Source organism: Notechis scutatus, chromosome 7 (genome assembly GCF_049901735.1).
Source record: "Notechis scutatus isolate UNSWTSFEM ecotype Mainland chromosome 7, rNotScu1.2, whole genome shotgun sequence".
In the NCBI taxonomy this organism is placed as follows: Eukaryota; Metazoa; Chordata; class Lepidosauria; order Squamata; family Elapidae; genus Notechis; species Notechis scutatus.
In genome coordinates, this window is record NC_142015.1 from 26,202,581 (window position 1) to 26,230,005 (window position 27,425).

At 43.8% G+C, this 27,425-nt stretch overlaps 1 long non-coding RNA gene across 2 annotated transcripts; it reads left to right on the top strand.

Annotated features, from left to right (window-relative positions):
* The first annotated feature begins 531 nt into the window (after window positions 1-531).
* Window positions 532-21,949, top strand: LOC148130068 (uncharacterized). Of its 2 annotated transcripts, none has more exons than XR_015750386.1 (3): window positions 532-972; window positions 2,003-2,114; window positions 4,254-5,304. It is a non-coding gene; the product is annotated as an uncharacterized LOC148130068 (long non-coding RNA). The 2 variants fall into 2 exon arrangements; XR_015750385.1 differs by lacking the exons at window positions 532-972; window positions 2,003-2,114 and adding exons at window positions 1,901-1,983; window positions 20,227-21,949 and having other exon boundaries at window positions 4,254-4,602.
* Window positions 21,950-27,425: the final 5,476 nt, after the last annotated feature.

A 27,425-nucleotide genomic window follows, 5' to 3' on the forward strand; every position in this document is an offset into this window, starting at 1 on the left:
CACAAGTCCTAAAGTTGCCAAAAGTTGGGAGTCTGCTGCAAAACCAAAGGAAGATACAACCTTGACCTTTGGGCTTAGATTTCTAAATATTTCCAGCCATTTCTAGAACGACAAAGTCATTGTAGTCTTCAAATCCTAAAATCAAACTTTCCTTTTTCTTTTTCTTTTTTCAGATTGGAGCGCAACGTCCGGAAATAGTTTCCAAGTGGCAACAAATTCTTCCCTTTCATTAAACCAGTCGATGTTGCCATCTCGGCCAACTCCATCTCCTTGACCATCCATTGTTCCAGGGTGGGAATTATGAGACCTACGTTCTGAGTGCCTGGGAACATGATTCCTCCTGTGTTACATTTTCTTTAGACCTGCTGTGCCCCCCACTCCCCCCCGCAGAATCTAGTCATTTAGCTTGTCCCTTCACCTCCAGCTTCAGGGATGCTTAAATTTGTGGTTCTGAACTGTGTGCGAGAGAGACAGCAAGAGACAAAGGTAAACAGGACTCGAGAGCTGGAAGGAGACCTTGCCCTTTCATTCAGAGAACTCCGCTGTAGACAAGGCGGTTTCATTCTGGTTGCAGCCAAAGGGACAGCATCAGATTGTCAAATAATTGCTAGATTGCTGGGAAGGGAAGCCAGGACAGGAGTAGTTGGCAGAAAAAGGGGCTCCAGCAAGCAACCCTTTCTGGGTCAAAGGCACTTTTTGGAAATGAAGACAAATGACTGACTATTTAGCTGGATTGAAGCCTCGTCTACAGTAAAACATGCAAAACAGAACTAAAAGCTGTGGAGAAGAAGAGCAATCCTAAACACAGTTTTGGGAAGAGCAGCTGGAGATGAAGGGACAAGCTAAATTACAGAGTGGATGAGCCGTGGTGGCGCAGTGGTTAGAAATGCAGCACTGCAGGCTGATTCTGCTGATTGTCAGGAGTTCCACCCTGACCGGTTCGAGGTTGACTCAGCCTTCCATCCTTCTGAGGTTGGTAAAATGAGGACCCAGATTGTTGGGGGGCAAGAGGCTCACTCTGTAAACCTCTTAGAGAGGGCTGTGAAGTACTATGAAGCAATATATAAGTCTAAGGGCTATGGCTATTAGACCCTGGGAAGTAGCCTAAATCTTGGTCAACCAAGATAGCTTGGAACTCCAACTCCCAGGATTCTTTGCTAGCTTGGTGAAGGGCAAATGGCTTATACTTCAGAAACTCTTGGATGTGTAGACCCCGTAGACTCTTTTGAAAGTGGGAACCTGACCAATTTCAGCAACATATAGACATTGTAATTTAAGGATAGGTTTCTTTAACACTTGGAATTTTGCATTCAGTTGGATGTTATGCAAGATTCGTAATCTGCCAGAGCCTTGTGACTGAAGTGCTCCATGAACGTCATCAGGAAGCCAGGATATCTTGCATGTCAGGACTTTGTGATTGTGAATGAGGTAATTTGGGTCAATCACAATTTGCATCACTTGATTTTCGCCCGATGGCATCACTGATGCTTGTGATCTCATCCTGCTTGACGCCTGATCTGGAACCAAAGCTAATGTTCATTATTTTGCAGATTCTTTGGAAGGACTGTTTCACTGATTCCAGAATAAGTCTTTAAAAAGCAATCAAAGCTACTATTATTTTGCAGACCCTTTAGAAGGACTGTTTCGTGATAGGTTCCAGAATTAGTCTAAAGAAATCCAACAGCTCAATTTGATTTGGAAGTTGACTGATTCCAATGCTTGCTTCTACTCCCAGCCCAACTGTGAAGCAAATCAAATTCTGCCACACTCTCACATACTTTGCAGGGAGCAGAAAAATATCCTTCATCCCCTTTCTAGACCTGCTCCTTCAGCCTTCATCTATGGGTCTCTTTGTCTACTGCTCAACCTTGGGCCTGAATCTTTTCTTTCTTCCATTTTTAGCCTGACTTCAACTGGAGTTGTTTGCAGCCATAGCAAGAAGTCTCTTCTTCTCATCCTTACATCGAACACAACCTGATGCAGGTAATTTATTTTTTTCCAGGGTCATGAGAATGTTGCTAACAATACATCAAGTAAAGGAAGGGAAATTTTTTTTTTAAGTCAACAGCAAGTTGAGGAAGTGGATTTCAATCTAACATGGACTGAAATCACAGGTAAGATACTAACAGAAAAGAATAACTGTAGCCTAGCGTTAAACTGAATACTGACGGGACAAGAGACCTGTTTTAGGAGCAGCTCTTCTGTCTTTATTAAACAGCAAAATCTGTATTTTTGCCTGGGTGAGAAGAGTCTAATGTAGAAATATCTTCTTCAAGAGCTTACGGCGAGAGTTTGCAACATCAGCTTTTGCCTCTTACGTGCTTTTCCTGATCTGTTTATAAAAATGCACTACCATCATCAACACAGACATTTAATTTTCTTGCTCTGCTGAGATCAGTTAACTGTTTGAAGGAGAAGAAAAAGAAAGAAAGAAACATAGCTGCTTAGCAGGAGAAACCAAAGGATGGATTTATAGCTAGCTTATTTGCGATCTGCCAGGGGAAAAAGAAAGGCTGGCTGTGAATGTCACACCTAGAAACCAAAGTGGGTGAAGTTTTGCTTTCTCTTGCAGTGGGTGCCTCAGCCCCCTTAAAAACATGGGAGCTTTCCCACATTTTCTAGGGGGGATTCATTGAGTGGACAGGGATTCCTGCCATCTTTTGTATCCCAAATTAGCCTTGTTGCTAACTGGAGGCTTCTACAGGCTTCTGCGGGATTTTATTTTTCACGTTCTGTGTAACTGTGATGCAGACTTAGCTTCAGAGCCTGAAAAAGCCTAGGTAGATCCTTCAGGGTAGATGTAACCTGATCAGATGGGAATGTCTCAGTTAAACTTTGACACAATTCTTCTTCTTCTTCTTCTTCTTCTTCTTCTTCTTCTTCTTCTTCTTCTTCTTCTTCTTCTTCTTCTTCTTCTTCTTCTTCTTCTTCTTCTTCTTCTTCTTCTTCTTCTTCTTCTTCTTCTTCTTCTTCTTCTTCTTCTTCTTCTTCTCCATCATCATCATCATATTTTTATTGTGCTTTTTTCACCTTTACATACCTCAATCACATCTTTAACAGTACTGTGGCATCATTGTTACAAATATGGATCTCTATAATTTCTATTCATTTCTATACATTTATATGCGTTTTTCTTATCTTACTATTCTTATTCCTACAATTTACCCATTCCTACCATTTATCCCACACTGCATGGTACTCTGACTCTTCCTTTGCCTTTTAATTCTAGATACAATCCTTCTTCTTGATGGCCTGACCAGTCCTTCTCCTGGGTCTCTAGTCTTGGTCTGACCACTCCTTCTTCTCCTGGGCCCCTTATCTTAAGTTTGGCTTCTTCTCTACATTCCAATCCCATTTCTCTGCCAGGTTCCTGAAAGTAAAAGCAGCTCTAGAAATGTTGATAGACTGAAATCAAGGGAAGGGAGATTCGGTTTGAATATCAGACAAGTTTAATGAATGTCTCCACTGCTTGGGGATTGGATTAGATGACCTAATACCTCCTAAGGTCATTCATTTAATGATGGATAATTATTGTGTCTGTTGCTAGGCACAGCCAGTGAATGTGTTGAAAAGTTCAACCAAGGCTTCTCTGTGATGTTGACTTCTTCGGCAGGCAATCTTCTGTTACGCTTAGAAACCCTTCAGAAAGGAAACACCCCAAATTGCTTTGGCCTCTTAAACACTATTAACTCCATGATGGCATGCACACTTCCTTGGACAATTATTAAAGTGTGATCTGTAGTAAAGTGCATATTAACTCATGAATGAATGGGACTATGGGTGTGTAGATTAAACAATCGGGTCAGAAGAAAATGAAAAGCAGAATATCCAATCCGTGATAATTACATTATAAATAATGGTCATTCACAGAAGAGTTGTGTGTTGCATATTTTTTGCTGATTACACGCTACCAATATATTAAGTGCATTGTATTAATACAATTAATCTCGTGTGTGGATATTATACGATGAAACAAACGCTTGTCAGCAGAGTTAATTCTAATACACACACAAACCTTTTTGGTAGCAAATTGTTCCCTCCCGTAGCTCTCCCTGTCAAGCAATTAACAACACCATTAAAAGCAAAGGCGTTTTCCCCCGCACTAAAATTAATGGCAAGTGCAAATTAAAAAGGAGAAGGTTCACTAATATTCCCAGCCCTGGGCAAAGTAAGGGCTTTTATTATATTTTTAATTTCTCAATTGTCTCTCTCTCTCTCATTTTCTCTATCTGGTCTCTGGTGTGGGACAATAGGAAAGGATCTCTTTGTGTCTGTCTGACAATGGAGCCGTGGAGAAGTAATCCAATGGAATTTCTAGGGCCAGGCTGAAAAATTGTGATTATTTTTCCCTACTGGCTCAGTAGAGCATTGGCTGCCAACCTTTCTCTCAAAGGAACTGTCCCAGGCAATGAAGAGACGGTAGTCCCATGAGTGCATCGCCAGTCGAACCCTGCGAGATGCCATCTTCATTGGAGCTTTCTCAGGCTAACTCCACCAACAGAAATCTCTTTCCACCATCTTCATCCCCCACTGGCCCCCCAAGAAACCAACTCAAAAGGACTTTCAGGAGAAAGTGGAAAGAAATTCTCAAGAATGTTGAAGGTAAGACAGAAGCTAGAAGCCTCTTTCACAATGGAAGGAAACTACGCGGGAGAAATTACGCGGGAGAGCTTGGCTCAACTGTGGGATGAGATACTACATTAGGCCTCTTGTCTCCTGGATCATTAAGTTGAGAGAAGGGCAGAGAAAAAAAATATCCTGTCAGGACAATTGCCGCCGACCTTGGGATGGATTCTCATGGCCCCAGAGAACGTGACCTCTGTCCTTTAGGTAATTGGACTCATTATGCCATCCTGGCCTTCACATTGAGAAACTTTTATTGCATGTAATTTACTATCAATACCCAAACTGCGACATTGCCATCCATCCATCCCATCCCATCCATCCCATTCCATCCCATCCCATCTGTTTTTTCTTCTCTGCTTCCAGTTGTCTCTTTGTCTGTGCTGCCTTTTGGCCCTGAAGATGAGCAGTAAAACAGGGTGGTTTGCATTGTGGGAAAACCACAGAATTTTGACTTTTTTAGAGGTCAACAACAACAAAAAAAAAACCTGGTCAACAATCACTCTTGTCACATCAATATTGCTGCTTAGGTAAAGTGTCTCCTTGCAGGTTCTGATGATGGGGCTCCTTCTCCAAAGTCCAAGTTCTGTCTACCAAGAAACAGAAGACAAAACTTGGCAATTATATCTTATTTTTTTTAAAAAAAACTAGCTTATTTTTAAAATGTTATTTGTCCACGAGAGCTGATGACTCTTGGAATATTACACACACACACACACACACACACACCAACACACACACACACACACATATATCCATGCTTTGTTACGAACCTATGTGATTGGGTTTTGGGGGAGAAAAATAAGAGGGAAAAATTGTGCCTCTGCCTACCAGCATCCATCAGTATTCATCTAGCTAGCATCCTGTCAGTGTGTGAGAGAGTTGAGGGCTGTTTGGAAAGTGAAACAGTATTTGCTGTGTGAGCAAAAGACAGCAAGGAGCCTGGGCGTGGCTTAGCTCAACTGTTCTGTACTAAAGCTGCTTGGTGCTGGGAAACTGAAACTCCTCTCCTCTGCTTGTGTTTTGCATTTGGAAGATATTTCTCTTCAGGTGGGGAGGGGGAGTAGAACTCTTTAGCATCAGATAATAATAATAATAATAATAATAATAATAATAATAATAATAATAATAATAATAATATAGGAAATACTAATGCTCTGATGGTCATTTTGAAAAATCCTTTCTTAGTGAGCCCCTAGAAGCCAAGAGGAAGATACGTGCCAAATTTCAGGTTTGTAGGCTTTGCAGTTCTGGAGATTTCATGATGATGCATGAGTGGTATTTTGCTTTTATATATATATCAGTTTATGATATATATGATATCATAAACTTTCAGTTTATGAACTATCCACCAGTGGATTGTCTTTTGGGATGACTTGTATTGTTTTGAGTTACTTCTGGTCAAGGACCACCGTCACCCACCTCATCTCGGTGCTTCAAAAGAAAACCACGGATGGCTTGGAGAACAAGAATTGGACATCAAGTGCAGCAGGGAGACGAATTAATCCGATGTGAACCACGTCTTCCAGCTCCAGCAAAACCACTGCGCCGCCCTCCCCTCTATACTCCCTGGCCAGATCACACCGTGACCTGGCACGTTTTGTTTCAGAGAGGGGAGAGAAGCCCAGCTTCCAACACAACCTTTGGAGATTAGAAACATTTGTTTGGCACATCATTTGGCGGCACAAAGAAGGCCTGACAGCTTCATTATGGAGTTTTACAAACTCTTACTCCGTATTGAAATCCCATCGTGGCTTAATTTCGCCTTTCCTCCAAGCCTTCTTTTGTGGCTTTGTTGTGTAGTTGGGGGGGCAGAGAAAGCCAGGAAGAAGAAGGAGGAGGCGGGTGGAATGAACTTGACTCAAAGCTGTGATTGTCAAGCCTCGTTGTGTGTCGCGTGTGTGAAGGAGATATGCTAAGTACACAGACAAGTAAGATTGCAGCCTCTGCTGTGTGTCATAACTCACTTCTCTTATAGTCTGGGCTTTACATCATCCTTGGGGGAAAAAAAGAGGCTTTTTCTACAAAAGCCAACCCACAAATCAAATGCTAATAAATTACACAGCCATAGCTACACAAATGCTGTCCTCTCAGACACATCTCCAGTTCAACACAGAAGTAAATACAACTTCTGGCTTGGCCCCAAATGAGAGAGGGTTGGGTGCATCTTTTTCCGCCCAGCCGTAAGATGATGGGAAGAGGGAAAAACAAGAAAGAAAGTAAATGCTTTCCAAGGGCCAACAAGAGTCACGAAGGTTCTCCTTCTTGCTCTCTTTCCAAGGAGTTGTCATCCAAATGGGTTTCATTAAAAAGCTCATTGCTGGGAGGAAGGGCGAAAATGGAAGTTTCAGCTAAGTTAGCTTGATTTGAGCATCGGTGAACTTGCTTCTATTTTTACCTGTGAATTTTCTGAGCTAGACACTTGGATAATAGCTGCTCATCAATGCTCTGAAATGAGATAATTTGCACAAGGCAAAAGAAGAATGGTCCTTTTAAAAAAAGTTTCTATGGCCATCAGTGGAACAGGCAATGCAGCCACAGAGAAACATTAACTGGGGAGGTCTAAGCAGTTGAGGAAGGAATGTTGATCAAGAACATTTTTTTGCGAATCAGACTCTTTTGCAAGTAATATTTCATCCAGGTAGAAGGAAAGAGAAGAAGAGGAGGACCAGCAGAAGGTGGGATGGGCTCAGTTACCAGTAGTCATGGTGACATCATTTGAACACCTGAATGACCAGGTTGGAGACAGATTGTCATGGAGAAAATCTGTCTATGAGGTCACTAGGAATCAGCAACTTGATGGCACATCATCTATTGATCCATCAATCCATCGATCCATCCATTGATTGATCCATCCATCCATCCATCTGCCCACCCACCCACCCCTCCACCTGCCATCCATCCATCCATCCATTGATTTGTCCATCCACCCAGATTTTTTTCCCATCTTCAAGATCAGATACCTGTTTGTGTAGCTTACTTTGTTCCATGCTGTCACATCCAACTCATTTAGTAGACTCATGGTATATGCCTCAACCTGTTCTCCCAGCTTTTTATTTCAAAAACTTCAGCTTTAACTGGTGAGAATGGCTTCAAAGTTCAGTTGAGTCAATATATAGGTAGATTTTCTCCTTCTCTAAGCGGGAGACTGGAGCAGTTGGGTGTCCTTGAAAAGCCATGAGGTTGTGGAGATCATAACACTCTAGTAGAAAATTCCTTCACCAAGGAGGAGCGGAGGGTGGTGCTAGGAAACCATGAACTAGCTTTGAACTTTCTCGAGATGGTAAAGGAATTTGCAGACAGGAAATTAAGTGCTTCTAAAAAGGCTTTCTCCAAGTTCAGGTGAATTATTAATTTTAAAACTTTGTTTCTGGTAGATCTGATTTATGAACCTAACCTCCCTCCCTCACAACCCAACACTGCAGCAACTGAAGCCCACAACTGCAGTGCCATCAGTTGGAAAAAGCAGACAGCTTTCCTAGCACCTTCCGAGGTGTCAGGAAGACTCAACTTACCAGCCTGTGCTTATTTTTTTCTTTTCTTTTTGAACTCAGCCAAGATCCTGCCAGTGCTCAGTCCTTTCAACTTAAGGGCCAAAAGTACCCAGAATGTCAAAAAACATAAATCTTAAATCAATCTACAGATGAATGTTCCAGGCATCCTGTACGGTAACTCGAGGTTCTGCTACTTTGTCATGCCTCTGTCTTCGGTGTGACCCTCGTTTTAATGGAGGTCAGGTTTATTAACCTGCAGAAATGAGAAACAAAGAGAAAGACACCAAACCCGCAGAAGCTAACCAATAACTTCATGGTAAAGTTCAGTGGAGATTTAAGTCTTTTATTTATTTATTAGTTCACTCCAGCAGCTACCCAACTCCATAGTGACTCTGGGAGAGTTACAGATAAAAATTAAAAGTCAACAAAAGACATCAAGAGGGGGAAAAAAGCAGACAGCTTGGTTCAAAGATTTTCTCCTGGTAGTAGTTTAGACTTTCTGCTTGAAATGGGCTTTTTTGGGGACCCCCAAAACCTGGGCTCACAGGTATAACCTTTTTCTTTCTGGCAAGACATTTTGGGACCTACTTGGATGACATTTGCTGGAGGAGAACCATGTTAGTTTATGACAGCCAAAAATCAGAGACTCACAGAAAGCTGATGGGTTTTTTTTTTTTTTTAGTATTTTTTCTTAGCCTGAAAAGGGGCTGGAAATGATTCTTCACGTGTCTCTAAATGAGAATATTTGCAGCTCAGGGTTGAGATATGGGCTCCTTGGTGCTCTTCGAGCTTGGTTTTCTTGCAGACATTTCATCAATGAACTAGATAGCAACAGAAGATAGTGCTAGAAGGCCTAAGGACTTACCCTAGTTACCTAATGAAATGAAACATCTGGAAGAAAACCACCAAGCTCAGAGAGCACCAGGAAGCCCTCATGTCTTCACGTGGTATAGGGTATAAATGGTATAGGGCTTCCTGCTTGAGCAAGAGGTTGGACTAGATGACCTCAAAGGTGTATTCCAACTCTTGTCATTCTGTTTAAACTTCTCTAAACAGCCATGTTGTACCCTTCTTCCCATTCCATGAAGGATTAAATCCCAAACCATTTCCCATTTTGTGCATTTTTAGGGTCTCCGGTGAATTGCTCTCTCTCTCTCTTTTCATCCCGTGGCAATTTCTTTCTATCCTGGTTTATGTTTAGCTCACTTAAAATCACGGAATGCCACTTGAGCAAATCAGCCTTCAAGATATAATGTGAGAAGTTTGCCCAAGATTGAAGGCCACGATCTCAAATGACTATTATTTGTCAGGAAATTGTTAACAACCCCTGAGCAATTTGCCTTTCAGGTAAGAGAGCAGGTGACGGGTGACAGCAGGTAGGACAGCACATCAAACCTGGGGGAATAACAACCAGGTGGAGAAGGAACTTCTCTTTTCTTAGCAACTCAGAGAGTTCTCCTCCCACCTCCATGATTTCCATGGAGAGCTGCCACGTCTCTGTTTCACACGGAGGGGATCTTGATATCAGTGGGCAAAATTCTCTTGAGTTTCCTAGTCTGGTGAAATTTGGCCAGTTTGAGACCTTCCAAGAGAATCTATTAAATCCTGCCAAGATTTTTGTATACAAATTTGTTTAAAAAGAAGTCAAAACCAGAAAGCACCTAACACAACCCTTCAGCACAAATTTACTTGAAATGAGGCAGGATGTTTGCAAAATTTGTCTACTTTTGCCCCGCAGAAAAAGCTACTTTATTAGTTGATTTACAATGATATTTGGAGTCAGTAAATTTTCTTTTCCTGCACGGAGATTCGGATTCAACCTTCAGGATTATCCAATTCTTCAGGATTATTCAATTTAAAATGTAGAACTGATTTGTGGTTGGTCCATTTCTGCCCTGAAGATATATGGTGGATGACTGTTGGCCTTGAATAGCTCCTGCTACATTCAGGCTATGCTCCAAATTGTAGTCTCAGGTGAATCTCGGTTTGAAAAATGCACATTGCTTTCAATTCCTCAACAATCTCATATTTGCAACTTTACAAGAGTAAAGGTTCTTACTTGACAGCTGCTGGAAATCCTATTTGATGCTGTTAACATCTGTCTTCCCAAACCCTGAGAATAGCCAAGAGTATAAGAAGCTATAAGAGGTCTAGCATTTATTCTAGGAAATCTATGAAAAGGTGGTGGAGAATCTTCAAGTAGTAACTTGAATGATTGTGCTACAACCAGGGGTGGGATTCAATTTTTTTAAAAACAGGTTCTGTGGGCATGGCTTAGTTGGTGGGTGTGGCTTGGTGGTCATGTGACTGGCTAGGCATGGCCAACTCAACATCACTCACATCGAGGCACACATCTCCTCACCTGGCCTCTCGTGACTGTGGGGATGCTGCAATAGTCATAGTGTGAAAAATGGTCATAAGTCACTTTTTCCAGTGCCATTGTAACTTTGAATGGTCACTCCACACAAGCAAAGTACCAGCAAAGGAGGGGAACAAAACTCCAGAGATGTTCCTGAGACAGGAAGTCTAGTCCTGCCAAGAATGTAATAAGAGTTAATGGAGAGGCAGTTTCTGTAAGCAACACCAGAATGTTTCCTTCCTGCCTTCCTTACAGGATTAGCCCAGTAATTCCTTCTAACAACCGGTTCTCCAAACTGCTTAGAATGTTAACAACCGGTTCTAGCGAATAGGTGCGAACAGGTAGAATCCCACCTCTGGCTACAACATTCCTGGTTTATTAGTTAAGACAGTGTTTCTCAACACTGGCAACTCTAAGGTATGTGGACTCCCAGAATTCCCCAGAAATCCAAGGCATGAAAAAAGGCTGGGGGACTTTGGGTCAATCACCAGGAGACGGTGAGTTCTAGTCCCATCTGAAGCATGAAAGCTGGTAGGCTGATTTTGGGCCAATCACCAAGAGAGGGTGAGTTCTAATTCCACCTTAGGCATGGTGGCTGACTGGGTGACTTTAAGCCAGTCAGTTTCTCTCACCCCAACCCACCTCATAGGGTTGTTGTCATGGGGAAAATAGGAGCGGGGAGAAATATTAGGAATGTTTGCTCTACCTTGGGTTACTTATCAAGTAATAAAAGTGGGATAAATATCCAATAAATAATAAATTCAGGGATTTGGCCCTATTCTAAGATAAAATTGTGGAGGGGATGCCTAAATTATCCCCCACCCCCATTTCAGAGGTCAGGACATCGCAAAGGCCTCCCAAGAAGAATTGCAATTATGCACAGTTGGCTGGAAGGCACATTCCCTGGAGGAGGTGGGCGGCATTTTAGGAAGCAAGCTAACCTAAATATATATATTTAAATATATTGTTCTGGGAATCTGGAAACTTTTTCAAGCCATGCGAAGGCACGAAAAGCACAATATTATTTGTGGGGAAGGGAATGTGTGTGGAAGAAGATAGTTTACATACCAAGGGAAAATTGCCCATCTGGTTTTTTCCAGAATAAACCTGAGGAATAATGGAGGCTAATGTCTCCAGATAGATTGTATATTGACACAATGGAAGAATCCTCTCTCCTCCTTGCCACCCTTTATTTTTCATTCAATCAAGAATGTCTGGTTTCAAGACTAGATGATTTCAAAGCTTCCTTTGCATTAAAAATAGCCCGGTTCTTTGGAGAATGATGGGCTTTCTGGTGCAATTAGTGGGCCGTTTTAAGAACAGCCTGCTGGATGAGATGGGCCAGGAATATATTCTGCTTATATTCATAGTTTCAGCACCTGAAAGTTAGGGGGGGGAAAAGATATACACGTTTGTCTCTTTTGCAGACTTGGGAGCATGAAATTCCACGATGAGCAAATAAACAGACCTGGATACTGGCTGTTGCGATTTGAATGTAGTGTTAATAAAACATTTCTACAGCTCTCCACAAATAATTGTATTCATAGCCAAACAAAAAACAAAAAAACCCCGCCACAAGGCAGAGAGATTGAAAAACTGGTAACCTTCTTTTAGTGATTAGGATGAATGCAGTCAAACAAGCCCTTTTCTGGGTTATGCTGGGAGCCAAGTACCTCTAATTTCAAGGATATGTTTATATGATTGCTTTAGCAATCCTAACGCCTGCAGGCTCTCCTTCTACTAAGGCTTCTGAACACCCACAAGAGATCCAAGTCGCTCCAGGCTCTGCTCGTGCCTGAAGTAATTGACATCTCCTTCTGGTTCTCCAACTGGAGCTACACCGGAGCTTTCCAAGGTGCTACTGGTTTCTCTTGTCTTCTGCTCAGCTTGTTTCACCTAACCCTGCTTAAGTGGACTTGATTTTCCCTTGGCCGAACCTGGAGTTCTGCCAAGCCTCCCCTACTTCTCCTGGAACAGCTACTAGCATCTAATTAGGGGTAGCATCCTCTACATGACGTGGAAGGGTTTTCCTATAGTGTAGTCAGAAGAAGAAGAGAAGAGAAGAGAAGAGAGACTGGCTCTCAAGAAAGCTTTGGTCCAGATGAAGTAGGATGGCTTGGCTTTAGAGGAATAAAAGGCTTATGTCATTTAAAATATTAACCTCTTTTGGACTTACTGTTGATTGATTGTGGGGCTCTTGGCGTTCTCGTGAGTTTTGGTGGTTTTCCTGCAGACATTTCATTACCCAGCTAGGGAACACCATCAGTTCTCTAATGTACACATAATGAAACATCTGCAAGAAAACCACCAAGCTCAGAGAGACCCAAGGATCTCACAGACTTCCTCCTCCTCCTCTACTCCACAACCCCTCACCCTTCTAGCAGTGAGGATGTTACTTAGTTGAGTCATGAAATGTTTGCAAGAAAACCACCAAGGTCGGAGACACCCTGGACCCTCCCTCCTCCTCCTCCTCCTCCTCCTCCTCCTCCTCCTCCTCCTCCCTCCTCCTCCTCCTCCTCCTCCTCCTCCTCCTCCTCCTCCTCCTCCTCCTCCTCCTCCTCCTCTTCTTCTTCTTCTTCTTCTTCTTCTTCTTCTTCTTCTTCTTCTTCTTCTTCTTCTTCTTCTTCTTCTTCTTCTTCTTCTTCTTCTTCTTCTTCTTCTTCTCCTCCTCCTCCTCCTCCTCCTCCTCCTCCTCCTCCTCCTCCTCCACCACTACCACCACCACCACCTTCCTCCCCCTCCTCCTCTGCACATCCCACTCCCTTCTCACTGTTGCCTAGTTTGGTAACCCTAACCCTAAAAACCAGGGGGTTGCAACTTACAGGTCGTCTCCTGGGGGGGAAAAAGGCTCTTGAAGGTCCAGAGGAATGTATCTATGCCATCAGTACAAGGGTCTCCAAACTTTGCAACTTTCAGACTTGTGGATTGCAACTGCCAGCCATGCTGGCTGAGGAATTCTGGGAGTTGAAGTCCACAAGTCTTAAAGTTGCCAAGTTTGGCGTTGCCAAGTTACAGAGGTGGGTGTAGGAGGAAGGATGAAGGGAGGAGGCACCAAATTAATTTCCCCGTGATCTGCCACATCCAACCATCCTGTTTTCAAACATATCTCTAGACAGCCCACCCAGAACCCAATTTTCTTGGACTGAGCTCCTGAATATTTTCTGAAACCTCTCCCTCCCCTCCCTCCTTTTCTTCTGCAGTGCTGTGCTGTCTATCCATCCCTGTAGACTTTCAAAAGGCAGACTGGGAATGGGGGGTGGACACGCAGCCTCCAATCTCCCCCCCTTTCATGTCTCACTCTGTGAAAGAAATCCAGGAAGAAGAGCCAGTGATGTAATGTTCCCCTCCAGGGAAGGAATGTCATTGTAGGAAGTGACAGCCACCTCCCTCCCCATAATTAATAACATCACTTACAGGGAGGACTGTGTGTGTGTGTGTGTCGTGGTGGGGGCTCCTCACCCACAAAAGTGCTAGGAAACAGAGAAAAGGCAGATAATTTGTAATCTGAGAGAAGAGGCACACTTAAGGGGCCACGGCTGAGTTTTCTCATGAAAAGGAATTAAAGAGGCTGCTGAAAATGTGGGCATTTTTTACAGCTTTAATTAGCTAAGGTCACTCCTCTTGTTTTCCTTCTGCTGTTCCTCATCCTTTATTCCTCCCTCCCCTTCCCCGTAAACACACACACAACAACCAACTGTAACGCTGGCTGGCTGGGTGTGCAATTATGTTGAGCAATTTGCCACCTCTGCGTGGAGCAGGCCTCAGAGCCTTCGACAACAAGGGGAAATTGGAGCCTTCAAAATACAAAAGCGTTTGGCTACGGATGGATGGTCTCTGAAAGGGGACGTGATGTACATTGCCCCATAAAAGTAAAAATTAATATGTCACTGAAAGCCATCGCTAAGAAAAACAGTTTACTGGCCTGGAGGCCAAGCTTTGAAAAAGCGCATTATGGATGATGAGTTGGAAATGGGATCTATGCTATACCAGTCCCTACCTTTCTCCATAAATTGCATCCAATTTCTGCCAGTGGGAAAAGATATGCATTTCCAATAAAAGGGAATCTTTGTAGCTCAGGGTAGAAGCGTGGGGTCCTTGGTGCTCTCTGAGCTTGGTTGTTTCCTTGCAGATGTTTCATGACCCAACTAGGTAACATCATCAGTGCGAGAAGTAAGTGGGATTTTGAAAGGGGGAGGAGGAGGACTATGGGGTCCTTGGTGCTCTCTGAGCTTGGTTGTTTCCTTGCAGATGTTTCATGACCCAACTAGGTGACATTATCAGTGCTAGAAGGGAAAGGAGTTTGTGGAGATGAGGAGGAAGAGGGGGAGGAGGAGGAGGAGGGGAGAACTGTGAAGTTCTTGATGCTCTCTGAGCTTGGCTGTTTTCTTGCAGATGTTTTATGATCTAACTAGGGAACGTCATCATTGCTAGAAGATAGTGGGATTTGCTTTCTTAAAAAACACAATGTCTTGCCTTGTCAGTGTAGGTGGGAGTGTAAGTTAACAAGAAAACTGTGAACAACACCACAATCAAGAAAATACTAACTCAAGCAAACAATCAAATAGTGAACAGGAGCATAATAAAGGAATTCCCCAATAACAGAACATCATCACTAACAGAGCAAGCAACTTGCATATAAACAGAGACCAAAGCCCATTCCCTGCTAGCACTGATAATGGGTCATCAAATGTCTGCAGGAAAACAATCACACTCAGAACATCAAGGACCCCACAGTCATAGTCGTCTCCTCCTCCTCCTCCTCCTCCTCCTCCTCCTCCTCCTCCTCCTCCTCCTCCTCCTCCTCCTCCTCCTCCTCCTCCTCCTCCTCCTCCTCCTCCTCCTCCTCCCTGCACACCCCACTCCCTTCTAGCACTGATGATGTTACTAGTTGGGTCGTGAAATGTCTGTAAGAAAACAACCAATCTCAGAGAGCATCAAGAACCACACAGTCTTCTTCTTCTTCTTCCTCCTCCTCCTCCTCTTCCTCCTCCCCTCCCCTCCTCCTCCCTGCACACCCCACTCCCTTCTAGCACTGATGATGTTACCTAGTTGGGTCATGGAACATCTGCAAGAAAGCAACCAATCTGAAAGAGCATTGAGGACCCCACAGAAACGCATTTTTTTTTCTGGAAGTCCTTTACCTCTTATTGATGCTCTGCTATTTTCAACTACGTTGCTGTATTTGCTATACCAGGTTTTTTTAAAAATATTGTGCCCTACTTTGGGTCTTTTTAACGGAAGAGGGGAAGATGCATATCTTGACTAAATCAATGCATTTGGAGCCACCTCGGCTGACTCTACGAATCCTCCTCTCCTGCCTCTGCAAACATCAAATTTTAGAAAAGGAAGGGAGAGGAAGCGAGCCTTAATTGCAGAAGAAGGAGGAAGATTAGAGCGGCTGTGCAACTGTGCACATCTGGCACACACAAACTGGAGCTGGCCACTCCAAAGCTTCTTCCCCACCTCCACCCCTGCCTTGGTTCATTGAGGGGGAGGGAAGGCCCCCCCACACACACCAAGGGCCTGGAGTCTGATTAGTGCTTAAATCTCCAGATTGGAAGATAAGCTCTGACTGGTTTAAGAAGGTGGGGCTTTTGCCAAGAAGGAAAGCCAACGATTATGCTCCACCTGGAGGATAAAATATGGCCTGAAAGATTGGCTCTGGGTATCAAGAAACTGGGAGATGGTGAAAGGAGGGAGATCCTGGATCTAGTCAGCTGCAGGCAGTGGCTCTCTCAGCACAGACCACCACTTTAATATGCTCCCGCTCCCACAGAACCCGTTATGAGCTTCTAATGAGGGTTCAGAAGTTGTATGTGATGAAGCTGTAGATGTAGATTGATGGAATTGCAGATGTAGCTTCAGAAGTTGTAGGTGCTTCATCCCTGGAGGGTTTTAAGAAAAGACTGTCTGAAATAGTATAGGGTCTCCTGCTTGAGCAAGGGGTTGGACTAGAAGACCTCCAAGGTCCCTTCCATCATGTCCCCCCTGGTCCTTCTCTTCCCTAGACTAGCCATACAGTTCCTTCAACTGTTCTTCATATGTTTTAGCCTGCAGCCTCCTAATCATCTTGGTTGCTCTTCTCTGCACTCTTTCTAGAGTCTCAACATCTTTTTTTATAGTGTGGTGATTTATAGTGTTGTTGCTGTTTGGAGTTTTTTCAGGTCAAGGTGATTTTCTTATAAACTTGAAGGAATCACAGCAGATCAGAGAGAAGGAAGGTTGAGAGCCAAGGCTCACTCCGCCTCTCTTCTGCCTTCCATTTCCTTCTTGTCAGTTTCTCAAATGGAAGATGGCGGCCCCCATATTACTTTGACAAACTTGCTCATCCTGCTGTGACTTTAGCAAATGAACTGAGAACAGAGTTGAAACAGTTTTGTCAGGGGAAAGCAGCGGATGTAAATGAAGTGCTCATCCCCTTTGCTCTTTGCATTATCAGCCGCTAAGAGGGTTGAACTAACGTATCTTCTCTGGTATTTAATTATCCTTGCACCTTCTGACATAAGCAATTGGAGATGACGCAGCCTCCTTTCATTAAGCCCTTCAGGTGAGCCAGAGGAAATAAACATTTCAGCATTTGGGGGAGAGGGAAAATAAAATCCACCACAGGCAGATGGAACAGGTTGTTTGTTAAAGTCATCTAGAGATCGCTTGGAAATTATCTACTCACCTAATTGATAGATATAAGAGGTCCCACTAGTTACTTCTGGCCAATAAACACAGTTGGAATTTTGGATATTGTTCAGATTTATACATCACCAACATCTTATGAAGGCCCTTGTCCCATCAGGTGTTCTATAGGAAGGATGGAGATAGCTCAATGAAATGGATCTTATTGTCTGCTATTAATATTTTTAGAGACCAAAATTGCAAGACTTTCTTCATGCTTCTTCATGATGAAGATCAGAAGACTGCCATGGAGCAACCCAACCCTTGAAAGGGGCTCAAGGGTCCAGTTGTCCAGTAGACACCAAGGTTGTATGGAAAGGTCCCACGTTCTCTGTTCTGCTATGGACTTCATTGACCGCCTTGCACTCTCTCTCTTTGGGTTGGCCAATTTTTCAAATGATAGTTAAGATTTTGACTCTTTTTCTGACCAATTGCTGCCTGTGGATATCCCTCTGATGAAACAGATTGCATTTCTGCAGCTAAAAAAACAAACTCACAACAAGCAAATGAATAAACAAAACTACTTTCCAATAGGTAATGGAAAAAGCAACTTTAACAGAATCGTTTTGATGCCTCCAGGGGTGTCCCTGGCAGGAGAGAAGTGGGACTCTGTGCATTTGAACACACCTGGACAGGTCTTTAATCATGCAATCACAGCTGACACCTTGTCATTTTTGACACCCCCTTCCTGATGCCTCTGAATGCTTCATTCTGTTCCAAGCCCTGGCATTTTTAGGATCCTAAATTCTTCTCCCTCTAGCCGTTTTTTTCTCCTGCCATATCAATCCTTTCTACTTCCGTGAACACAACAATTGAAACGCAACATGTCCAGCACTTAAGAGATTTTTACTCAGTGCAATTCAGCTGAAAGTGGCCGAAAACACAGCCATAGGATGATGATGCTCAGTGCACAGTGCCTTGGCCCCTTGGCCCACTCCCCGCTGCATTTTGACAAGAGGAGAAGAAATGCTCCTCAAGAGAGAGGCAGAATTGTTCTTCCTGTTTGCTCTCTCTTCGTGTCCTGCTGAATATTAAATCACCTTTCCGGTTCCAACTCTTCTCTCAACTGTTCCTTATAATTGGCTTCAGGAAATCCATCATCCACAAGACTGCTCAATGCTTGTCGATTGCAGAAGTCCAAGATCTAACTTACCTTTCCGCAGCTTGTTTTAGCTCAACCTGTTGTAAGGATGGGGTGGTTTTTTTTGGATTCAAGAAAAGCAACGAATGGCCAAAGAGCCACATTCTCACAAACTTGTGCTCATTTGATTTTAGGGTTCAGGTAACTGTGGCGTATTCAGCCCCATCCAATTAGTTTAGACCAGGAACATTTTAGGAACCATCTGTCTCCTCTTTGATCCTGCCCATCTCTGATTTCAATGCTTTTTCATGGATGCCATTTTGATTTCTCTATTGGCAAATGGCAGCTCAAAATGGAACCTGTTTCTCCATTCAAATCTCAACATCCAGCCATTTTTTCTGTCTTACCAGCTTTCTCCGGTACAATAATGGTTTCCTTTTTAATTGGCTGTTTCATACATGGGAGATTATTAAAGTCATCCCCCCCACTTGAAGCCATAGAGATTAGATGAATTAAAAGGCAGACTGCTATATCAACCAATCAAAAGGAGGAGGAAAAAGTACAAATATATACGATAAAAATAACTAATAAATTGTTTAAAGGAAGAGCAAGAGCAGACTGACAAATGTGTGTGTCACTGGATGCGATGATGAAAAAGAAGAAAGAGACTGAAAGTAGGGTAGAAATTACGATGCCAGGAAAAGCTAAAAGCAAAATTTGAAAATGTGTCACTGGAGAACAAAAACGAAAATTGATGTGCAGGGATACCTGTTTTGGGTAAGACACGGTTTTGCAATTCTGGGATAGCTTTGCAATTTCGAAAAATTATGTGCATCAAATGTTTTTCAGATTCCCTCTTTAAGATACTTGCAAGATTTCAATGTTTGATCATACAAATCTGTTTTTTAATCCATGTTTTGTCCAATGATATAATACATGGGCAGACCGATTGTATGGACTTTGGTATGTCAAAACACATAGTTTGATGATCTGCCCTTATTGAAACTGACGTGTAAAAAACAGGCATCACATATTTCTGTATCAAAAAAGAATAATCATTATAATCATGGTGCCAATGTTGGACTTTTAAAAATTTCCATCTCAGTTGTATCTATCTATCTATCTATCTATCTATCTATCTATCTATCTATCTATCTATCTATCTATCTATCTATCTATCTATCTATATATATCTATATCTATATCTATATCTATATCTATATCTATATCTATATCTATATCTATATCTATATCTATCTATCTATAAAATTAACATTTACATTTCACAAATATGCAACCATCTACTCAGCTGCTGCCACTTTTACTTATGTGCTTCTTTCTAGTGAAAAATTCTCAGGTACTAAAGGGAAGAGACAGATAATGTTAATGGGATTAATTAATGGAAATTAATCAAGGAGAGAACCAATTAAGAACTAAGGAGAAACTTCTTGACAGTTAAAATAATTAATTACTGCTGTGAGTGCTTCAGAATAGAATGGAATGGAATGGAATAACAGAATTGGAAGGGACCTTGGAGGTCTTCTAGTCCAACCCCCTGCTTAGGCAGGAAACCCTACACCATTTCAGACAAATGGTTATCCAATCTCTTCTTAAAAACTTCCAGTGTTGGAGCACCTACAACTTCTGGAGACAACTTGTACCACTGATTAATTGTTCTCACTGTCAGGAAATTCCTCCGTAGTTCTAAGGTGCTTCTCTCCTTGATGGTGGAAACTAACCCATTGCTCAGGTGCTTGAGACTGGACAGTCATTTCTTCAGAATGGTATAGAGTCTCCTGCTTGAGCTGGGGGTTGGACTAGAAGATCTCCAAGGTCCCTTCCAACGCTGTTATTCTGTCCTGTGGTTTCTTACATAGAATACAGAAAGTGGCTATGGGCAATGGTTCCATATAGAGCTGTTCCTTCCTGTTGGGTTTTGGTGAGATCATTTTTCACAACCCAGTCTTAGCAAACTCATTTGTTGCTTTTTTTCCCTCGAGGTGTGAAGCTGTCTTCTTATCAATCATGGCTGTCAGCAGGAGCACCGACACACCCAAATGAGCACAATTAGCTTTTGCGGTGGGTGGGTGTCCCGGGTCCCACTTTATTAGAGGTTCATTACCGAAATGCAAAACTCTATGCAAAGGCAAGATGGAAATCCTCACAGGAGTGGATGAGAAAAACTCAGGGCTAACTCAGGGCGGCAATAAAAGCCCCAGCAGGACAAAATGATGGACTTGACATTCTTCTTCTTGTTATTTATTTATTTCCTTTTAAAAAATAAGCCATTTTTTTCCTAACCGGGAGGCGGTTTTGTTTTTAGCTTTTTTTAATCAACTGACTCTCCAAAATGGAGTTAAAAGAAATCAAAACCCCAACCAAAGGATGCTGTGACCGTGTGGAGATCGATCAGGAATATTATCTCACCAGCTTTTGTAGTTCAATGCCTCCTCTCTCTCTTTTTTTTTTTCAAAGCTGGCTTTGATCAACACAACTGGTTGCCATCATAAAAAGGGCTTATTTCTAAGTTGCCATGAGATTGTTTGTTGTACTGCAAAAGACCAGCTTTAGAAATATTTAAAAAGTGGGGATTTGTGTCCCTGATGCCCTTTTCTGGAAACCAAGTGTTGTGATTTCGGCAACCTTTATCAAAAAGCCCATGTTTTTATGTGAAAACAAATATATCAATAAGCCCTGCTTTTCTGGCTTAGCATGGAATGAAGGAACATGCAAACTTTAAAGCTGCTTAGGAGGAGCTGTTATCTGGAAATGGATGCCTCTGTTCAGAAAGCAAGTGGCATCAAAGCTTGTTTTGCAGTGGCGTGTTCAGACAAGGGGGGATTGCTTTGCTCCTGAGTTCCTAGTCACAACTCCCCAAAGCTGCAACGTTGCTCAAAGGACTCTGAGAAATGGGAGTCCCTCCTCTTTTATCTTCTTCCAATATCCACATTCAACCCTTCTGGTGTTTCTGGGTTGAGTTGAGTCCCTCCTTTCGGCAGAAAAAATGTTGGTGCTGAGTGATGCGCCGGGATAATAGAGATGCCTGTGTCAGTTCGGCTAAAAATCTATGATGTTTGAGTTTGATTCAGGAAAGACGACCAATGAGATGCTTCTGCCGAAATGTGCTTTGAGAAGGCAAGGTTGGATGGAGGGAAGGAAGGGAGGAGAGCTGGCGGAACAACCAGCTTTGATAAATGTTTAATACACCAGCAGAGAGATTGTGCAGAAGGGGAGACGCGTGGCTGTTTGGATCTGTTGGGTCCTTGCAAAAGAGTTCTGATATTTTTCTGGGTGCCTCCCAGGGTCCAGAGTCTGAGAGGGAGGGTCTGAGCTGCATGGCCCAGATAACTCCCAGGCTTTAAAATGGTAAGCGAGAGGCAGCATGAAATAAGACAAACAGAATGAAAATAAAGGGAAGTGAGACCGGTGTTCATTTTTGAATAAATAAGGGAGGGATGGTAGTGTTGGGAAGGGCTGAGTGGGGGTCATGAGCCAGTCTGGAAACACCCAAAAATCCACGCTTTTTTTTTTTTTACACCCTCTCTGTTTTACAATCCTGTAATCCCTTAATTCAGGGTAGAGTTGGAGCAACTGGATGGAATTGAGAATTTACTGGCCAGATGCCTTCCCTGACACCACGCAGAGTTCACAGGCCAGGACAAAAATCAAATTTTTATTTGGTTTCGTTCTCTTTTAAAATAAATCCGTGATTCTACTGTGGCCATGCCCGCAATATATTTCCTACTCTGCTAGATGGAATATGACATTGACAAACCCTTTTGAAAGTTGGAGGGGGGCACATTTCAGGTTTTTAGCGGCCTCTTTGGTTCTTGGGCTTAGGTGGGCATCTCTTAGGTGGTGCTGGAAGAATTATCCTTCTGCGTCCCATTCCAAGTGGGGGAAAAGACACTGGAAGCATGGAGGCTGTTTGGAAAGATGGTTTAATGGCAGACAAGACCGCATGGCTTGGAGCTCCAAAGTGGAAAGGATGATCACGTGCTTCAAGGTGAAAAGAGAAGGGGGGGGCAAGATGCTGAGAGACCCTTGGTTATATACCCTCTGTTGGGCCCCACCTTAGTATTTCCTGTTCCTGTGCAAGAAATGTATCCCATTGGCTGTCAGGGTCTTAACTAACTTTGTAGGCTTTGTCTGGACCACATGGCTTCACCTGTTTCTCAGAGGCCTTTGTTATGTAGAATACTCTGCCCTAGACCTTAATGGCCCATTAGTAAAGATGGGGGGGCTGAGTTTCTGCCTCTGAGTTTCTACTCTTTTTTAGGGGAAACATTCTGCCTTTTTAATATTTCCTAGGATATTTCAATTTTCTAGGAGAGGGGTGGGTGCTCACTTCCTAAGTGGGCTCCTCCTCATTTCTATTTAAACCTTCTTGAGGGTCCTCCTGGCTCTGATTTCCTTCTGTCTTCTTGTCTCAGTTTTCCTCCTGATACAGAAGACATCACTGTCTCCAGCCAAGCCAAGTTGCCTCTTTTTTGCTCTCCCTTCAGTTCCTATGGCAACCAGACCGGATGTGAACTCCATCAAAGCTGCCACCGGCTCTCTCTGGCTTTGAAAGACAAGCTAACGACAGGAAGAAAAAAATGGAACATTTTTATGGAGCAAGAGAGCCGGGGAGGGGGACTCACACGAGGTAAGGTGGGTGGGTGTGAAAGCAGATGAACAAAACCCTACATTTTTGTGTGCATGGGTGAAGCATATAAAGAGGAGGTTTTTTTTGATGGTACAGTGGTGGTTTTGGGTTCCTCCCCCAAAATGTCCCTATTGCAGAAGTAAGCCCAGGATCATGGCGTGGTGCTGAGGATAGCAATGGCATTACTGGCATCCACTCAAGTGATGTAGCCTCCCCTCCCCTTTCCTTTCTTCTTCTTCTTCTTCTTCTTCTCCTTCCCCTCTCCTCCTCCTCCTCTTCCTCCTTTTCCTCCTCTTCCTCCTCCTCCTCCTTCCCCTCTTCCTCCTCTTCTTCCTCCTTCCCCTCTTCCTCCTCCTCCTCCTCCTCCTCCTCCTCCTCCTCCTCCCCCTCCTCCTCCTCCTCCTCCCCTCCTCCTCTTCCTCCACCTCCTCCTCCTCCTGCTGTCAAGAATGATGCCAAGTTCTGGTCCTTGCTCTTCCGTAGGCCTCAACCATTTTTAATATGATGCTGTTGTGGTATGTTTCTGACGTTGTCTCTGCCTCTTCTTCTGGGTCTGCCTTGTACCTTCTTTTATCTCGGCGGAGATATTGTGGGCCTTTCTGAGTCTTGTCCACCTGGACTGCCCCAACTGATGGCGCTTCTGTGCTGACTCCAGCAGTTTCCGGTTTTTGTACGGTAGTCTCCTTCAACTTACAAGCCTTCATACAGCAACCATTCAAAGGGACAACCTCAGTGAAAAAAGGGACTTATGCCCTTGCACTTGTGACCACCACAGCATCTCTAAGGTCACACGATCAAAATTCAGACCCTCGGCAACCAGCATGGATCTATGATGGTTGCCATGACCTGATCCCCATTTGCAACATTCACAGCCATGTTCCAAACAGGCAAAAAGTCAATGTTAGAAGATGGATTTGCTTCATGACTATGCGCTTCGCTTAACAACTATGCCGATTTGCTTAACGATCATGATGAAAAAAGGGACATGAAAGCAGGCACGATTCATTTAACAACTGCCTTGCTTAGCAACTGGTCTCAATTGTGGTTCTAAGTCGAGTATGCACTTCCCACATAGACACCCTTCCTTTGAGATGACTAATTTTCATCTCGTACCTTTTCAGCCAAGAAATCCCACCTCGCAGTGGCTTCATTTCATCTGAGTTGGGAACCGTCACTTTTTGGCTTAGCTTAAGCAGCATCTGTTTCCATTCAAGGCCCTCCAGGGGAAGGAAAGGAGGCCTCAAGAGAGAATGTCTGGAATGCATTGCAACTCAGAAGAATCTCCGTCCATCCTAAATGTTTTTTTGCGAAGGATTTGGGGAGAAATGGCTTGTCACCTGGGCTGCAAGACTCAACTGGATTTGCAAGGAGGAGGAGGAAGAGGGGGAGGGGGAGGGAGAGGAGGAAGGAAAAGGAAGGAAGAAATGACACCACCCTCTTCTGGGTTGCTTGGCTGGGTCTGTATCAGTGTTCCATGACCTCCATGAGTTTAAGATGGGTGGACTTCAACTCCCAGAATTCCCCAGCCAACAACGCCACCCATCTTAAACTTCTTGACTTTGAGGAACACCTCAATGCCTCTGTTCTGGGAGTTGAAGTCCACCCACCTTCAACTTCTTGACTTTGTGGGACACCTGAACACCTCAGTTCTGGGAGTTGAAGTCCACCCACCTTAAAACTTGTGGAGGTTGAGAAACACTGGCATACAGAGGAATTATTAATGCAACTTGTGGCATGTGGTGCTGTGAGCAATTCTGAAAAGCCATCTTCGCATTGATTTTGCAAGTTAATAGATCTGGGTTCCTATAGAGACTTTCAAATCCTCTTCCCAGCAGATCTCCGAAATGGAGAGACACAAGGAATGGGAGGGAAGGAGTGAGATGAAATCTACAAGCCCATCTCCTCCTGGCTTGCCTCCGAAACTTGCACTCAAGAAACGTTTGTTCTCTGAAGAAAGTGGATTGCGATGGCATTGCGTAACAAGCAGAGTCTTCCTCGCATCTTCTCTGCACCATCTCCAGCAGAGCAGAGATAGAGGCCAGATTCACACAAGCACTGAATCCTCTGTTAGACATGAGTGAATGGATAAGAGCATCATTGGACTTGGATCCCTACTGTTGCAGGATTATGTCCTTCAGTGCCACAAGCTGTCCGAACACTAAGCCCCTGGTATTGATGGTTTTGTCCTGTGAACAGGGCAAGCACATCAAAACACAACAGGCAAGCAACCCCTGCAACCAACTGGGCCAATGCAAAGGAGGAGGAGGAGGTGGGGAGGAGGAGGAGGAGAGGCAGAAGCACCAGAAGGAAAAGGAGATTATTCTTGCAGGATTATAGTTGCACGTACAAGCATGCATACATTACAGTTGGGAAATCATTCTAGGAGGCCCTTGTGCCGCCTGCTTTTTAACATGGTGCTCTTAATCAGGAAGTAATTCCAGCAAACAAATCCATTGGCACCTTGGATACATTTCAATGTAGGAAAATTGGACACGTCTCTAATTCTCCCCTGCAGAGATATCCATTTGATTAGGGGAGGGATTTATATAGGAGCTGGAGGGGGGAGGGAGCGAAATAAGAGTGAAACAACCTTAAGGGAAGAAAAAAGGGAAGCCAGAAGGGACCCTCTCTAATCTGGATCCCTAGCAGCAATTGTCAGGCTGTTCGTATCCTAACGCACGATGGCACTTGGGAGATGGTTGTGTGCCTGATTCACGAAGAACCACAGAATAAACTCCGTGCTTCTGCGGTTTTGGAAGGGCAGTGCTCCTCAAGGCCCACAGTCAAGAAGGACGTGGGCCTTGAGGTGGATTGCCCTTCCAGAACCACAGAATAACTGAGTCGGAAGGGACCTTGGAGGTCTTGTAGTCCAACCCGCTGCTCAAGGAGGAAACACCACACTTTCCTGGAGCGCTAGAAGTGGCTCAACTCAACAGCCTTTCTGATCATCGTCAAATCTCAGAAGATGGCATGGGAAATAAAGGGGAAAAGTGAGGAGACCCACCCAAAAAAGGGGAGGGTGGGAATTTCATCAAGATGGTCTGTAATGGGGTATGTGTGTGTGTGTGTGTGTGTGCCCCTCCCGGGCAGAAAGTAGGACTGGAACAATAGGGGGTGTTGACTTGTAAACCTCCAGTGAAAAGACAGTTAAATCAGATGGTATGTAACAGCCCAGCATCAGGGAAGAGAGACAGAAGAAAGTTGCCTGTGATTCATGTTAAATCTCCTAGATTTGCAACATCTAAGTAAAAGCAAATCCTCACTGGATCAAATACAGGCATATTTTTTTTCCAGCATGGCCACCCAGGTGCCCTGGGAAATCCTCATGCTGGATTCTCACCATTCGGAGTGGCAGATCGTCTCCAAAATCTGTAATACCTAAGATATAGACGTCTTGGGTAGTAGTCCCGGCAGTCCCCTAAATCTGTTCCAAACCCTCTTTTCAAAGTTGGTATGGCATGTGAAATGGTCCTCTGGAAGTCTATAGGGAGTGCAATGAAAGGTATGACCCAAAGAATCTCACTTCCTTGTTTCTTTTCTTTTTTTTTTTAATTTTGAGAACTCTGTTTGTAAACCTTCTTCCTCTTCCTTCCATGGGACATGAGGTCCAGCCTCTTTTGTTTTTCACATCCCACATGGGTCTTCAACCCTCAATCTTGGCCATGACAAGGATGATCCTACCTGCAATCACAGCACTGTGGGGTCCTTGGTTGTTGTGGCCCGCCAGTGGCCAGCAGAGCTGGCAATGCACTCAGATAGTGAGAAGGTTGGGGAGGAACATGGGCCAGTCCTGGAGTCGGGGGAAGGCTCTGACGAGGGCTCTGCGTCGGAGGCAGAGATGGGGCCAGGGCCATCCAACAGTTATCAGCTGCCTTCAGAGTCAGAGATCAGTGGGGCAGAAGAACAGCTGGAGCCTGTTCCTGATGTGTGCATGCGCAGAGCTGCCAGGAGAAGGGAACAGTTAAGGAACAAGAGTCGACTCAGGAGTAAAGGCAAAGGTGGATGGTGACATTCTCCAGTAGTAGTGGTTGGCAGGCTCCTTAGTCCTCCTTCACCTGCCATCTGTTGGGATGACCTTGGTTCCCATGGGAGAACTCTTTGTTTTGTCTGCAAGTCAGTTTAGGTATGTCCCCCTCATCCTCCCCCCTGAGTACGTGGCAACTATGAAGCAGCAAAAGATGGCTTCAGCCAGGTTCGATTCAGAGTTGACACTCTGAGCTTGGTTGTATTCTTGCAGACGTTTCATGACCCAACTAGGTAGCATCATCAGTGCATTGTTGGGTAATGACCAGTCTGCAAGAAACAACCAAGCTCAGTGAGGTCTCCACAGGTCAAGCCTGAGCTACTAATATTCCGTTGGTCATCACAGCAATGCCTAGTGGTTAGGGGGTAAGACCAATAAGGGGTCCCAGATTCTGCAGTTGATGCTATTGCTCAACTCAATCTATTTCAGAGGACTGTTGAAATAATAAACCAAGCGGTGTAGGATGGGGAGTAACCATGCTTGAGGATGGGACAGTAAGATACATTCAAAAGAAAAACTGTTTATAC